The sequence below is a fragment of the Trachymyrmex cornetzi genome, unplaced genomic scaffold (assembly GCF_001594075.2).
Source record: "Trachymyrmex cornetzi isolate Tcor2-1 unplaced genomic scaffold, Tcor1.1 scaffold227, whole genome shotgun sequence".
Taxonomy (NCBI): Eukaryota; Metazoa; Arthropoda; class Insecta; order Hymenoptera; family Formicidae; genus Trachymyrmex; species Trachymyrmex cornetzi.
In genome coordinates this window covers 1,173,824-1,186,472 of record NW_017296923.1, presented here as the reverse complement: position 1 = coordinate 1,186,472, position 12,649 = coordinate 1,173,824, and the positions used below count along the sequence as shown (strand labels likewise).

Below are 12,649 nucleotides of genomic sequence, written 5' to 3'. Positions count from 1 at the left end.
TTCTATATCCGCTTGAGGTTCAGCGAAGATCCTTCGCCGTAGCCCACACAAAGCGGCTCGCTTTCCCACACTAACAGATGTTAGACGGCTTTAGATGGAATTATATATCCGCACCGGAATCAAACGCGCGACGATCTATTGCGGGCAACAGGCACGGGATCCCTGAATCTTGCGAGAAATCGAATATATCTTCTGCGGGGGTAGCGTCTTCTTGGTGGCGGTTTCCGCCGGGCAATGCGTTTCTATCGCCTGCGGGGCGGTATACCGTCTGATTAAATCGCACATCTCATAGCAGAAGAAGCAGATGCCGATAATCAAGAACGTATCCATTTCTCCGCTCAATTTCCGTAAGTTTTTGAGCGTCTCGAGGAGTCTTGTAAAAAACGTAACACCGATCTTCCGAGGAGTAAAGGATCTCTTGTTTAGAACAGTAAAGTCTTTTTTCTCTGAATCTCTCAGTTTCTATTCTACTACTTCCTTCACACAAAAAGCTTCACGTCGTAAAGCCGATCATGAAGCCGTTAAATAGACTTTAGACGTCTGAAGGTAATGGTCTGAATGTCGGCTGCGTCGATTTTAACGTCAACGACGTTGCATTTCTGCTCGCGGATATTCTGCTTCGTGGCTAAAAGCAGAGACAGAGGAAATGATGGAGAACGCAATACGAAGCACTAGTCCTCGATACTACTGCAACGACCGTTCAGGATAATGTCAATCACACGATTTCATCCGAATGAAAGTCGCTCGAGACGCTGGACGTTAACGCGGTCCCGCTGTAATTGACAGCCAGGTTGTTGATCAGGGGTTCAGAGATCGTGTCAATGATCCTACAGCTACTGCGACCACGTCTATCGGCAAGCATCTCACTGGAAGCACCGTCGTTGTCCGAGCATCCCGTGTCAGCAAAATCTACCCGTGTCGCGTCGCACACGCTGGCCTCACACACGAGGTCGCTAAAGCGCGCGCTTTAGACACGATGGCTCATTGCCGTGAGCGGAAGCGGTCGAGAGGGAGCCACGGCGAGGTAATCACAGAAACAAAACATGGACCATGTGAGCAAACCGGCGACTATTACAGCTATTGAGATACACCGAGACATCAAACGTTGAGGTCTTGACAACTGTTACGGTCACTTCAACTGTACCATTATCCTGACAAGATTCGAGGATGTACACTCGATCGTTTGTTTTAAGAAAACAATCACGAAAATTGATAAGCCTTTCGCACCTTTCGCATTTATTTTACGACGAATAAACGTTGAGCAAACGGAGCGACGGCGAGAACAAGTACTACCATCAGATTATTCGCACACTTCGATCGAACCGGCACACGCGGTTATACACTGCGTAACGCATATAACGTGGACGCAAATCACTGAAAGCGAGAACAGCGGCAGCTACATCAGCGGGCTCGCAACGGGCCAGCGTATGACTACCAGATACTCTCGGCGTGAGGGTGCGCCTTTACAAGAGTGGGCGGGTGGAAACGAGGGATGCTGGGCGACGGCGCGGCCCGCGGCGCCACCCCCGGCCCCTTCGCGCGACTCTCGCAAAATCCACCAGCTCTCCCCCTTCGCCTCCCTCCCCCCGTGCGAAACCTCACCCCTTAGTCTCATCCCCCTCCCCCCCTCCCCCGGCCACCCACGCTCACGAGGCGCTATTCGCCGTTTCACCCCGGCCATACTACCGACTAACACTGTACTTCGGTCTTATTCTTCGTTATTCTGGTTCTTACGCTTCTTTCGTTCTTTTCGTCGTTTCTCGAACTCTTGTCCGTCCTCTATCGCGTTCTTCTATCGCATTCTTCATTTCCCATGTCGTCCGTATGTGCTCCGTGCCTCGAGCTCCTTCATCGCGTATCTTTCGCCTCACGCCGTTGACCCGGCATAACGCCAGTGGCGATTTTTGTGCCAGGCACGGTTAGGTTGGATATTCAAGCGGATGAATGCACTCGTGTGTTTGCGATCAGCGATTGCTTGGCGTTGTCTTTAATACTACGTTTTCCGGTTTCTTACGAAATGCTTTCAAAAGAATGGTTTCTCAGTTAAAAACTATTGTCAAATGGTAATAATAGATGCGAATTTACGGAGAAGAAGATAGAGATATGTACAGAATATTACGGAGATACAATCAAAATTAACATATGAAAATGGGTCAGATAATTCCAGTATTACAATAGCTAAAGTACCAACCATTCAGTCATTAGCGATCTCGCTATTTGTTAGTCCATGGGTCGAAATCATAATCCGAGTGAAATCTTATACATGTCAGGTTTGCGAATTGCGCTCCTATTACGAGCGAGGTTTCGAGTTTTCGACGATCGTCTATGATTTGCGCTACTGCATCGCAATACAATGGTTCGCTTTTATTCTGAAATCTCCATTCTGTAGCTCCAGATCGTTTATACTCTTTTTGTTCACTTGTCCCATTTTCCCTTATATTCTTCATTGATTTTTCTATCGCAATTCCCATACAATTTTTTTAAATAGACGTACTTTCCTTCTTATAGAATTTTTCTATTTCCTTTCTCTTCTGCTTTTATTACTTATAGTCATTTGATCTTTTTTATTGCAATTCAGTTATTCGATGATTGAATTAATTTTTATTTTAATTACATCCATTAGCTTTAAATTCGTTGTTCGAAATATCAATTCGGGCTGTTTAAGGATTCATTTCTATTCGCAATTTTTTATCTCGTATTCAGAAAGTATTAGTGAAGCAACTATTTAAACTACTAAAACTATAAGTGTATCATACATTAAAAGTATGTACTGTACTTTCTATCAGAAGAAATATTTTTGCTTTCCGTATTATTTTTATATCCTATTTTAGGAATTTTGTTTGAAAAAAATATAAAAGCTACAAACTTAAAATTTGGTACATTTATTCTTTGATATTTAAATGTTTTTTATAAATTTTTTCAAACAAAAGATTTTTTAGCTATTGTAAATCTGTATGGGCATGTCAAAAAAACACCAGCTCACTATTGCTACGATAACTTGTGTAGTTTTAATCCGATTGAAACAAATTTTTAGGAGATTTTCACAACATTTTTCTCTTTCGCCCGACATACAATCAAATAAAAATTCCAACTCTTCAATTTTTCCGTTAAAGAAGAAGCTCGGGAAAAAAATAAAAAATCAAATTTTTTTCAAAACTTGGTCATTTTTACAAAAAACAATCTTTTAACTTGGTTATGCACATTAAGAATTTTTTTTAATTTTTCATTTAAGATAATTTCTATATCTTAAATCATAGTAAACGTAAGACGGTATTTTTTACATGTTCATACAGATTTACAAATAATTACAAAAAAATCTTTTATAATGTTCGAAAAAAATGTGTGAAGAACATTAAAATATCAAAGGATAAATATATCAAGTTTTAAATTTATAGCTTTTATACTTTTTCCATTAGAAATCTTAAAAGAGAATAATGAAAGCGAGAATATCCTTTTAAGCGATTTTTACATTATTTCATTTTATATTATTCATCAATAGATATAAATTACTAAATATAATTCTTCAGTAATTTTTAATAATTATTAAATTACCTTTTTAACTGCATATTGTATATAGATCTTATAAGAGAGGAAATATATCATCACCCTTTCCGATTAAGTGGAAACAATTATAACGTTCGTTCCTCAAGCTTTTGTCAAGCCAGCGTAGCAGTAGTATAAGTAAATGGTCCATATATCCTTAACGAACTTTTGGAAGCGCCGACCGACTTCGTGCATCATGAACGGGGAAGTTACGACGGATATCCTGTGAGATTAGGTGTGCCGGGTCGACAAATTGTGAGTTTGCATTTACGGTACATACCATCGGCGCATACCAACTGTTCGCCCCAAGTTCGTGTCGCCGGTTTAATTGGCTTTAATAAAGTTCGGAGAGTCGCGCCAGAGAAGTCGCGGAATTAACGGTTGCGATCTATTGCGCGAGTGTAAGTAGTAAGTGGTTAAAGAACCTTCTTCCGGGGCGCCTGAGGCTCCTTCACATCGCCAACATTCATCCCTTACTCATATAGAAGAGCAATTTTGAGAGTGACCCAATAGCAAGCGAGAGAGAGATAGATAGAGGGGGGGGGGTGGAGGAAGAGAAAGAGAACATAACTGAGAAACAATTTTACCACAACCATTTAGTCATTTAGTTCGCCAACTTTTCCCACGTAATGTCGTAATCACCAAAAGATTTCTCTACCCTTAAACAGGAAGGAACAATAAGTATGTTTACTTTCTAAATGCGTTAAAAATTACTCGACATTATTTACAAATGGTTTTGTTCATGACTTGTATTCTTTAGGTTGTTTACTATCACTTTACGTTTACACGAAGAAGACGGTGAAAATTGCAGTACAACATTATTGAACAAACATACGTTGATTGCTTTATGTTATATCTAATGACGCAGATTTTATTAAAGAGAAGTGAATCTTTGGATATGATTTATTTAAAAAATACTGTATTTATGACAATTATTTTCTTTGAATTGTGAAAATTTATCTGGATATAATTTTAAATTTTAAGATTATCATTCCATAATGTAAATTTGTAAATGAAGATGGATGCAGTGTCATACTTGCCGTACGCGACGACGTCTTCTTGAATCTGATAACTACGTTAAACCGTTGTAATCACAGGTAAACCGTTGGTCAGTGCTCTCCTCACTGAATCGATAATTGGTGCCTGTTAGAAGCAGATAAGGTCACTATCCCTCCACGCTACATCTAACATCTTTCACTAATTGCTCCATATTTCATCCTGATATAATTATTTTCTTTCACGGTATGAAATTCATATGGGCGAGTGTTTAGGCAATCTTCTATCACTTTAATTACTTCAAGTACTAACTAAACCTTATGCATAGTTACGAACTTTATCGCATGACGCACAGACATATTGCCATAATGGAAAATCGATTTCACGTAGGTAAATCATTACAGTGTATGCTGTAATTTTCTGTTAAAAGTGTTAACTTCGTCAATCACTATAACCGTTAATATCTTCCTTACGCCATACTATCGTGATATGTGTTTGATTTAATATAAGTCTGATAGGAGCGTACATTCATATCTAGTAGACAGCCTTTTCCGTTTTATCTTATTTTTTGCTATCAAACTCTGAGGCAGGCACGTAAAACTCGTCGCAAAAATTCTTTTCTTGGAATAGAAGAACCCCATCTTTACGAACAGCATATTGTATCCTGCGGCATGAATTCAGATTCAATTCCTCTTTCATTCGACACTGCTTCCTTCGAACCAATACGATGAAAGTTTCCTCGTCGTGTCGGACATGAAGGTTTGTTGAGGCGTGCAGCATGTCGCCAAAACGTATGTAGCTCGCACTTGAAATGATGGTTTTTTAGGATCACGCATATACCGCGGCTATGCGATCGATATCGAAATACGAGCGCGTGTGATACAAGTTGCAGTATCACATTGTAACGACAAATGTTGCTGATTTGTCGGTTGAAACAGTGCATCGAATGAAAGGGTAGTTAATTACGAGAACAAAAGCTTACGCGAGCTGGATCGATAGAAAACAGCACGTATAAATATACATCGCGCTATACAGGATAATAATAAAAAAAACCATTCAGTATTTATTGATAGATAGTACATACCATACTGAGTAAATAAGCCTTAGTAAACACAGATTGAAAACTCAACTATTTCTTGTATATAAATAATTTTGTATATTAATATCAGAACTGATTTATTGTCTCTTTTACGTGTTGCATACGACGTGAAAAGAGAGAAATTGAGATAAGTAGCATTAATAGCCTATTTGGGAGAATTACAGGTTCAATGAGGTGATCTCCAGTAATGCCCATCCAATCATAATAGCTGGTTAATATTAACTTGCTGAATGGTTTATTTTGTGCACTGTGTACAGTAACTATTGTAATATATACCTATACTCTTTATGATCTCCTTTCATTGTATTATTGTTGAATTTGTGAAAATAATTCATTATCAGAGATAATAACATCATAAATATCTTGAAAACTCTTGTATTTTTATCCTCTTGAAATATCGTTAGCTATAAATTATCTTTTTTATTTTTTTGTTTATGCTGAAAACGGTAAGATGCAAAATACCTAGCAATTTTAATACACAGAATAACTGAATACATATTCAATATATTGGATATCCCGCATACAATCTGAATTGATTAGATTGATTGCAATATGGTTTTTAGTCAATAATAAATTTCATAAGTTAACTTCATTGATTAACATAGTTAAAGACTACAGCGCAGGAAAAACTTAAGTGTTAAAACATAAGCAATAAGCAAATCAACATTTTTAATTTGCTACTGTTTTCGTTATTGCTTTACATCTCAATTGCTGCTTACTGCTTACGTCTTGCTGTTTTATGTTTTTTTTTTGTATATCATAGCTTTAATTGATGGTTAATTTTTATTCGAATGTGAATCTGGTATTTATTAATAATTTATGTAACAGTTGAGATGTGTGGCATGTTAAAATTCTTTTCAAAAGTTTTTCAATATAATTGTCATTAAATTGAAAGAACAATTTTGCCAAAATACTTAAAAATTTAACTGGATACAAATTTGAAAATAATTTTGTAGAAATCTCATCAAGTATGATAAGCAATACTACAAAATGTTTTGACATTTTAGCAACTATTGAACAGCCTCCACAATTATTATGATGATAAAATTATTTTCAGATTTGAATCTAGCTAAAATTTTAGATACTTCAGCAAAACTATTCTTTCTGTGTACATCAAAATGAGAATTTTGTTGTAAAATAATAAAGTGTATCTTATATGCATGGCGCGAAAAATTTTTATACTATGAAGAAAAGCGATGACAAGTAAATTGACAAGTAAAAGTAATTAATTTTTCTATCAGTTTTTAATCTGTCGTGTATACATCGATGATAACTGATCTGTCGAAAAGTGAACGGAGTTAGCAACTAAAATGATTTCACCGATAACTGCGATGGAGGTCGCTGCTGCTAGGAGAGAATAGCTTTAATACCTATGTATATGTATATATGCATGCAAAATGCATCTTTACATGCGCGTGCGCGACCACACGCACACGGATCGCTTGACTATTGATATATTCCGACGTTTACGACTTGAAGTAACTTTGCCTAATATATAGTAGGACTTAGATTATAAATTTCCCCACTTTCGAAAGTGTACCTCGTTATAGCTTAACCATATAGCTTTATGCAATTGCTGCGCCTCACATAAATTTACCCACTGTACTAATGTGCCGAAAGAACTTAAGAACAATGTCTAATGAATGAGATTAGATATATATCCAAGTGACTCTGTATAAAATTTAAAAAAAGATATACCTATATCAACGTATAATTTCGTATTATTAGCGAATTGAGGAATGATTAAGTGCAGCAAGTTGATCAAAAGTTCGAAAATTTATTCGTTACTGATATTGCCTTGTCATACAAAAACCGTTTTATTATATTTAAACCATTATGTTTGACCACATAAACAATATAAATTAGTATGCAGTGCACAATACTCAAATATAAACTTCATTAAACAATGTGCATTGTTGTGTTAAATCTAAGTATTACACAATTATGAATATAATTTGTACAGAGTGACCAAATCTGGATATTTTATTAACAGCAAGTTCGCGTTATTGTGTGATCAAATTTAGATAAACAGTTATGTACAAGCTCCAATATAAGTATATAAATATTAACATATATAAATATTATACGTAAATAATTTTTCACAAAAGATAAGAAGTGTATTAATTTTTTATGTTATAAAAATGAACAATAATGTACGCATCAAGTTTATAAATGCCATGATATACCTATACATATACATATATTATCGCTATATATTACATAGTTGTTGTGGCGGTTTACGATGAATGAATATGTAATTAAATACGCAAATATGATCAAAGCAAAATTGAACTGCTGGTATAAGACAGATAGTATGAGATCTTCTTGGCAAGCAGGAACGGAAATCCGCATTATGTTTGTTAGACAAAACCAGCATAATCCGCATTACGTTCATTAAATAAAAGCAAGCAACCGCATAGGTTATTATTAGAAAGATACGATTAGACACGTTATTATGCAAATATACGTAAGAGGAATATTTCAGTTTTGATAATAGGCAAAATACAGTGATATTCCTATTAAAATATGAAAATTAGAAAAACTCTTATTATGTAAAATATTTAGATTTGGAAGAACCGTACTATTAGCAATCAAATGTACTAACTATACATTATCGCAAATGTTTTATTTTTACAAAAAGCAAAAAAAAGGATATGAGTCACAAATAATAAAAAAACACGAACATAACGCACGAAAAAAACATTTGCAATATAACATTTTACATTTTGTATTAAATGTTTTTATAATTAAATTTGCCAATAATATGAGCAAAGACAAATTTTACGATCATACTAACTACACTCTTCGTTTACAATCAATTTTTTAATATTACTTATCTCAACAAAATAAAAATAAAAAATTTAACAGGGAAGTATACAAAATTTGAAAGAAAAAAGTCAGAGTTGCCACCGACCTTGAAAAAAAACCGAGAAAATTAGGAAAAATTATGAAAATTAAAATTGGTTATGGGGGAAAAATCAGGAGAAAATATTAAAATGTCTGAAATTTTTAAATTTGCTTACAATTCCTTAAACTGTTCCTATTCTAAATAATTGTTATAATTTTTTAAATATTATATTTGAAATTTATAGTGAAATACGTTCAAAATTTGCGCACTTTAAACAACAACTTTAATAAAATAATTAAAATTTATATTTGTATTTTTATTTTACCTTTTTCGTTATAACTGCATTCTTTTTCAATTTATTTTATATTGGCTGAATTTGCACTCCCAAAATTTTATTGTGTTACTAAGCTTCTTTTGCGTTGTTTTTAATAATATAGACTAAATCTCCTATAATTCTTCATTCTAAATATTATTTACATATTTTATATTGATCATGGATAATTTCCCATTTTTACTGGAAAAGCAATTTTAAAATTCATTTTCTGTGATAATCCTGAAAATGTATACCTTAACAAATTAAAAACTAAATCGATGTACTTTGGAATAGAAACGATATATCCTCCTTTTCGAATTTTTATTCCTTTTGGGACAGATACCAAGACGAATCGCGCGACGTTCCGTTACTAATGCGTGAATTCCTCTCTGCTAAGGGGAAAGTATCGACAGCTATTCTCCCTTTTTCCCAAGTTGCGCGTCGCAAAGTAATATTAAATCAAGATATTTGCACCCATTTGAGTAAAGTATAGTCGCTATCAAATGCGTCTACTATTTCTATTCCTTTTCTCGTTTTCACCAGACGCCATTTTCTGTATTACGATTGCAACGCTTGATAACAGATTGGACTGAATTTTTCAATCAAAATGATAAAACGTATATAAATTTAGACTAGACATTCTATTAAAATTTTCTCACACAGATTCAATTGTTCATATCTCATTATTTCATTTCCATACAAATGGCAAATATTTTATTGAAATTTCAATCGGTAAAAGTAATTGCAGTGGCATAATGCTTTTTTTATTATAAAAATTTCGTAAGAAATTAATTTCTTTCGAAACTAGAGAGTATGTGCTTTTTTTCTTCTTTGCCTTGCTTAGAGCAAATATAATAAATAAAGATTAATATCAAAAGGTGTTAAAAGATAACTAAAAATATTAAAACGTATTTTTGACGTGCATTAAGTAGGTAAATTATAAACCGACATTAGAGAGAATTGGAATAATACCTAAGTTCTTAACCACTGGGAATATGTATTGTGTCTAGTGCCATTAAGATAAGCATGAGAAAATAACAGGAGAGACCCGCAGACGACGCATAAGCACGAGCCTGGGTATATTTGCGGAGGACGCGGAAAGAAGCGTCTTTCTTTGCGTGTGACAATAACAAGGACGGCCATGGAGCCAACAACAGTTCTCCAAGGTGCTACGGATTGCCGTCGAGTTCTCTCCGTTAAGCACGAACTGATTTTCCTTGTCCGACTTTTCGCCTCAGTCCTTCCGTGCTCACCATCCAGCATCCAGCCGCGTTCTCCCGAAGCGGAGCGTCGTGGGGGCGGCTCCTTTTGAATTTTGAAAGCGCGGGAGACGCCGCGCCGCATGCACCGCGCCGCAGGGAAATCTCATTTTCCGCGGACTCTCAGTTGAGAAACCGGTACTACCGGATGGTTGGAGGAAAGGTCGGAAGATTTATTATGCACTTTCTTCTTCTGCAGGTGGAACGTGCGTCCGTTCGTTATACAATGCACGTCGGTCACGCCGGCGAGACCTGTGCAACACGGACTTGAGAACTCGATTGCGAGAATGGAAACCGATGGTGGACATGCTCCACAATTCTCCTTTGAGAACGCCCACGAATGCAATATCCAATGATAACAAACGATTCCTCTAGCTAGTCATTTCTGATCGCGGAGCAATAAAATGGTTATCTGAGTTTCCATATGTTGCAGCGTGTAAACGAATACGTATGATTGTGTATTGCGGTGCATAATGGATACAGTCGTTTGGAAAGGCGAAACCGCGTTTGCATTCATGGCAAGATACACATTTTATATCGGTCGACAAAAATTTCTGATTAGTCAATATTAATGCAAATATCGATTAAGCAAACCGCACATTCATAAAGCTGTCGCATTAAGCATTCAACGATCCTCAAGTTCTTATCTGTAATACATCTCCGATATGTTTGTAATAGAAATACTCATCGTTGAAAAAGCTTGGAGAAAATTATCGTTTCGCTTCTCTCTTCACGGAAAGAATGATTTGCTGAAGTATATAAAAATTTTTAGCTAGAGATAAAGATCTGAAATAATTTTGTTAGACTATCAAAATAATTATGTAACATGATATTTCGGTTAATAGTACAAGGATAATAAGAGTACGGCGCAGTAAACAAAGCGCAATTAATTTTATAATGTGTGAAAACATTATAATAATACTTGAACATAATATTCGTAATGTGCGTGAAGTTTGAACATTTCGACTCGTCAACGATGAATGATCTTCAATTCATTCTCACGTCCCTAACTGCTAACAGTCAGTTACTTTTGGATTGCAAGAGTCATAATTCTAAAAATTTATTTTCAAATCTGTATCCAGCTAATTTTTAGATATTTTAGGAAAATCGTCCTTTCTGTGTAATATTAATCTTGCGTAAACTAGCCACGGTAGTGTCGCTGCGCATACCTTAGCACCGAGCACTACCAGTGTCTCTTGATATGTAAAGTATCTATAATATTTTTCCATCAGCAGTTAATTTGAAAGGGAGAGGAGAAAATAAGGTCGTTAAATTCCACCATTCAAAAACTCGCGAAATATAATCAATCTGTTTTACTGCTAACAAAGAAATAATAGCTTAACCAATAAATGCAATAAAACTGATATACATGTTATAGTCAGGTATTATCATCCATTTCCATCCATGTTTTACGGACGAAGATATTTATATGTAGTCTATCGAATTACTATGGGATGATAGGATACTGCAATTATATTAAGCGTGTATTTAATCAATATTTTAATTGAATGTAGCTTTTATATAACAAATTCATGTCATCGATTAAATTAAATGTAATATTCTCTTCTGTGCGAGAAAGAGAAGAAGAGAGTGATGAACATAATGGCAATAAAAATGTCGCGACAATAGCGAACTGCGATGGCACAAAATGACAAAAAAGAATATGAAAATCGCGCGATAAGTTAAGTTCTATCGATAAAAAGAAACTTCGCGGAGAGAGGCGTGTACTTCCCAACTCGTGACAAATATAACGAAAGAACTGCTTGGGAGTATTTTTCCTTATTTCTGGGAGGTAGGTAATCGCGTCGAGGTAGCTTCAGTCCCGCCAGTAGTTTGGTACGGAATTAGCGCGAAGTACGACGGAAATAGTCTCTGTGAAACGTTATTAAGGCACTTGACGTAATAGCACCGTCATTCAACCTCCTCATTCGTTATAGCAAAGCTACCTATGATGGAAACACAATTGATTGTTGCGAGCATGATACATCTTACGGGAAGCGGTATTGTATAAAGTGCATCTTATAGAGATAAAGCGCTGTATAAGAAGTCATCGCTTAGAGCGGCTTGTAGCCTCGCTCTCATAGCAAAGATTATGTTCCGTTCGGCTTTTACCGAGATAGAAACGCACACAAATCATCAATGAAGATGTGATCCCTTTATCCTTACACAGAGGATATGACAGCGCAGCTTTTTCCTCCAGACATCATGGCGACAGATTGTATATATTCTTTGTGATTGTATATATTCTTTTACATTATATTCTGTTCGCTCTAGCTTGTTATCGAACAGAACGTCGAGTGGAAGGCAAAATACGTAGCGCAAAACAATACGAAGATAATAAAAGTAAGGATAAAATGAAAAAAGGCTCAGATAATAAGGATCCCGTGTATAGATTATCTCAGTGAAGAGATGGAAATAAAATGACAGAACGACGTTCTTATAAATCACAAGATGCTAAGTTCATGATCTACTTACGTACGAATTGAACTAGGTTGGCTAACGCATTCGCATTTTTCTCGATACATACCTGCAACAGAAATAATATTAGAAGTGTTAGCACACAATCAATCTCAAGTAACTTATAATATAAA

General features: G+C 35.6%; 1 protein-coding gene across 10 annotated transcripts in view; it reads right to left on the bottom strand.

Annotated features, from left to right (window-relative positions):
- Positions 1–12,649, bottom strand: part of rg (A kinase anchor protein rugose) — a 389,200-nt gene that overhangs the window by 232,235 nt on the left and 144,316 nt on the right. The window lies entirely within an intron of this gene.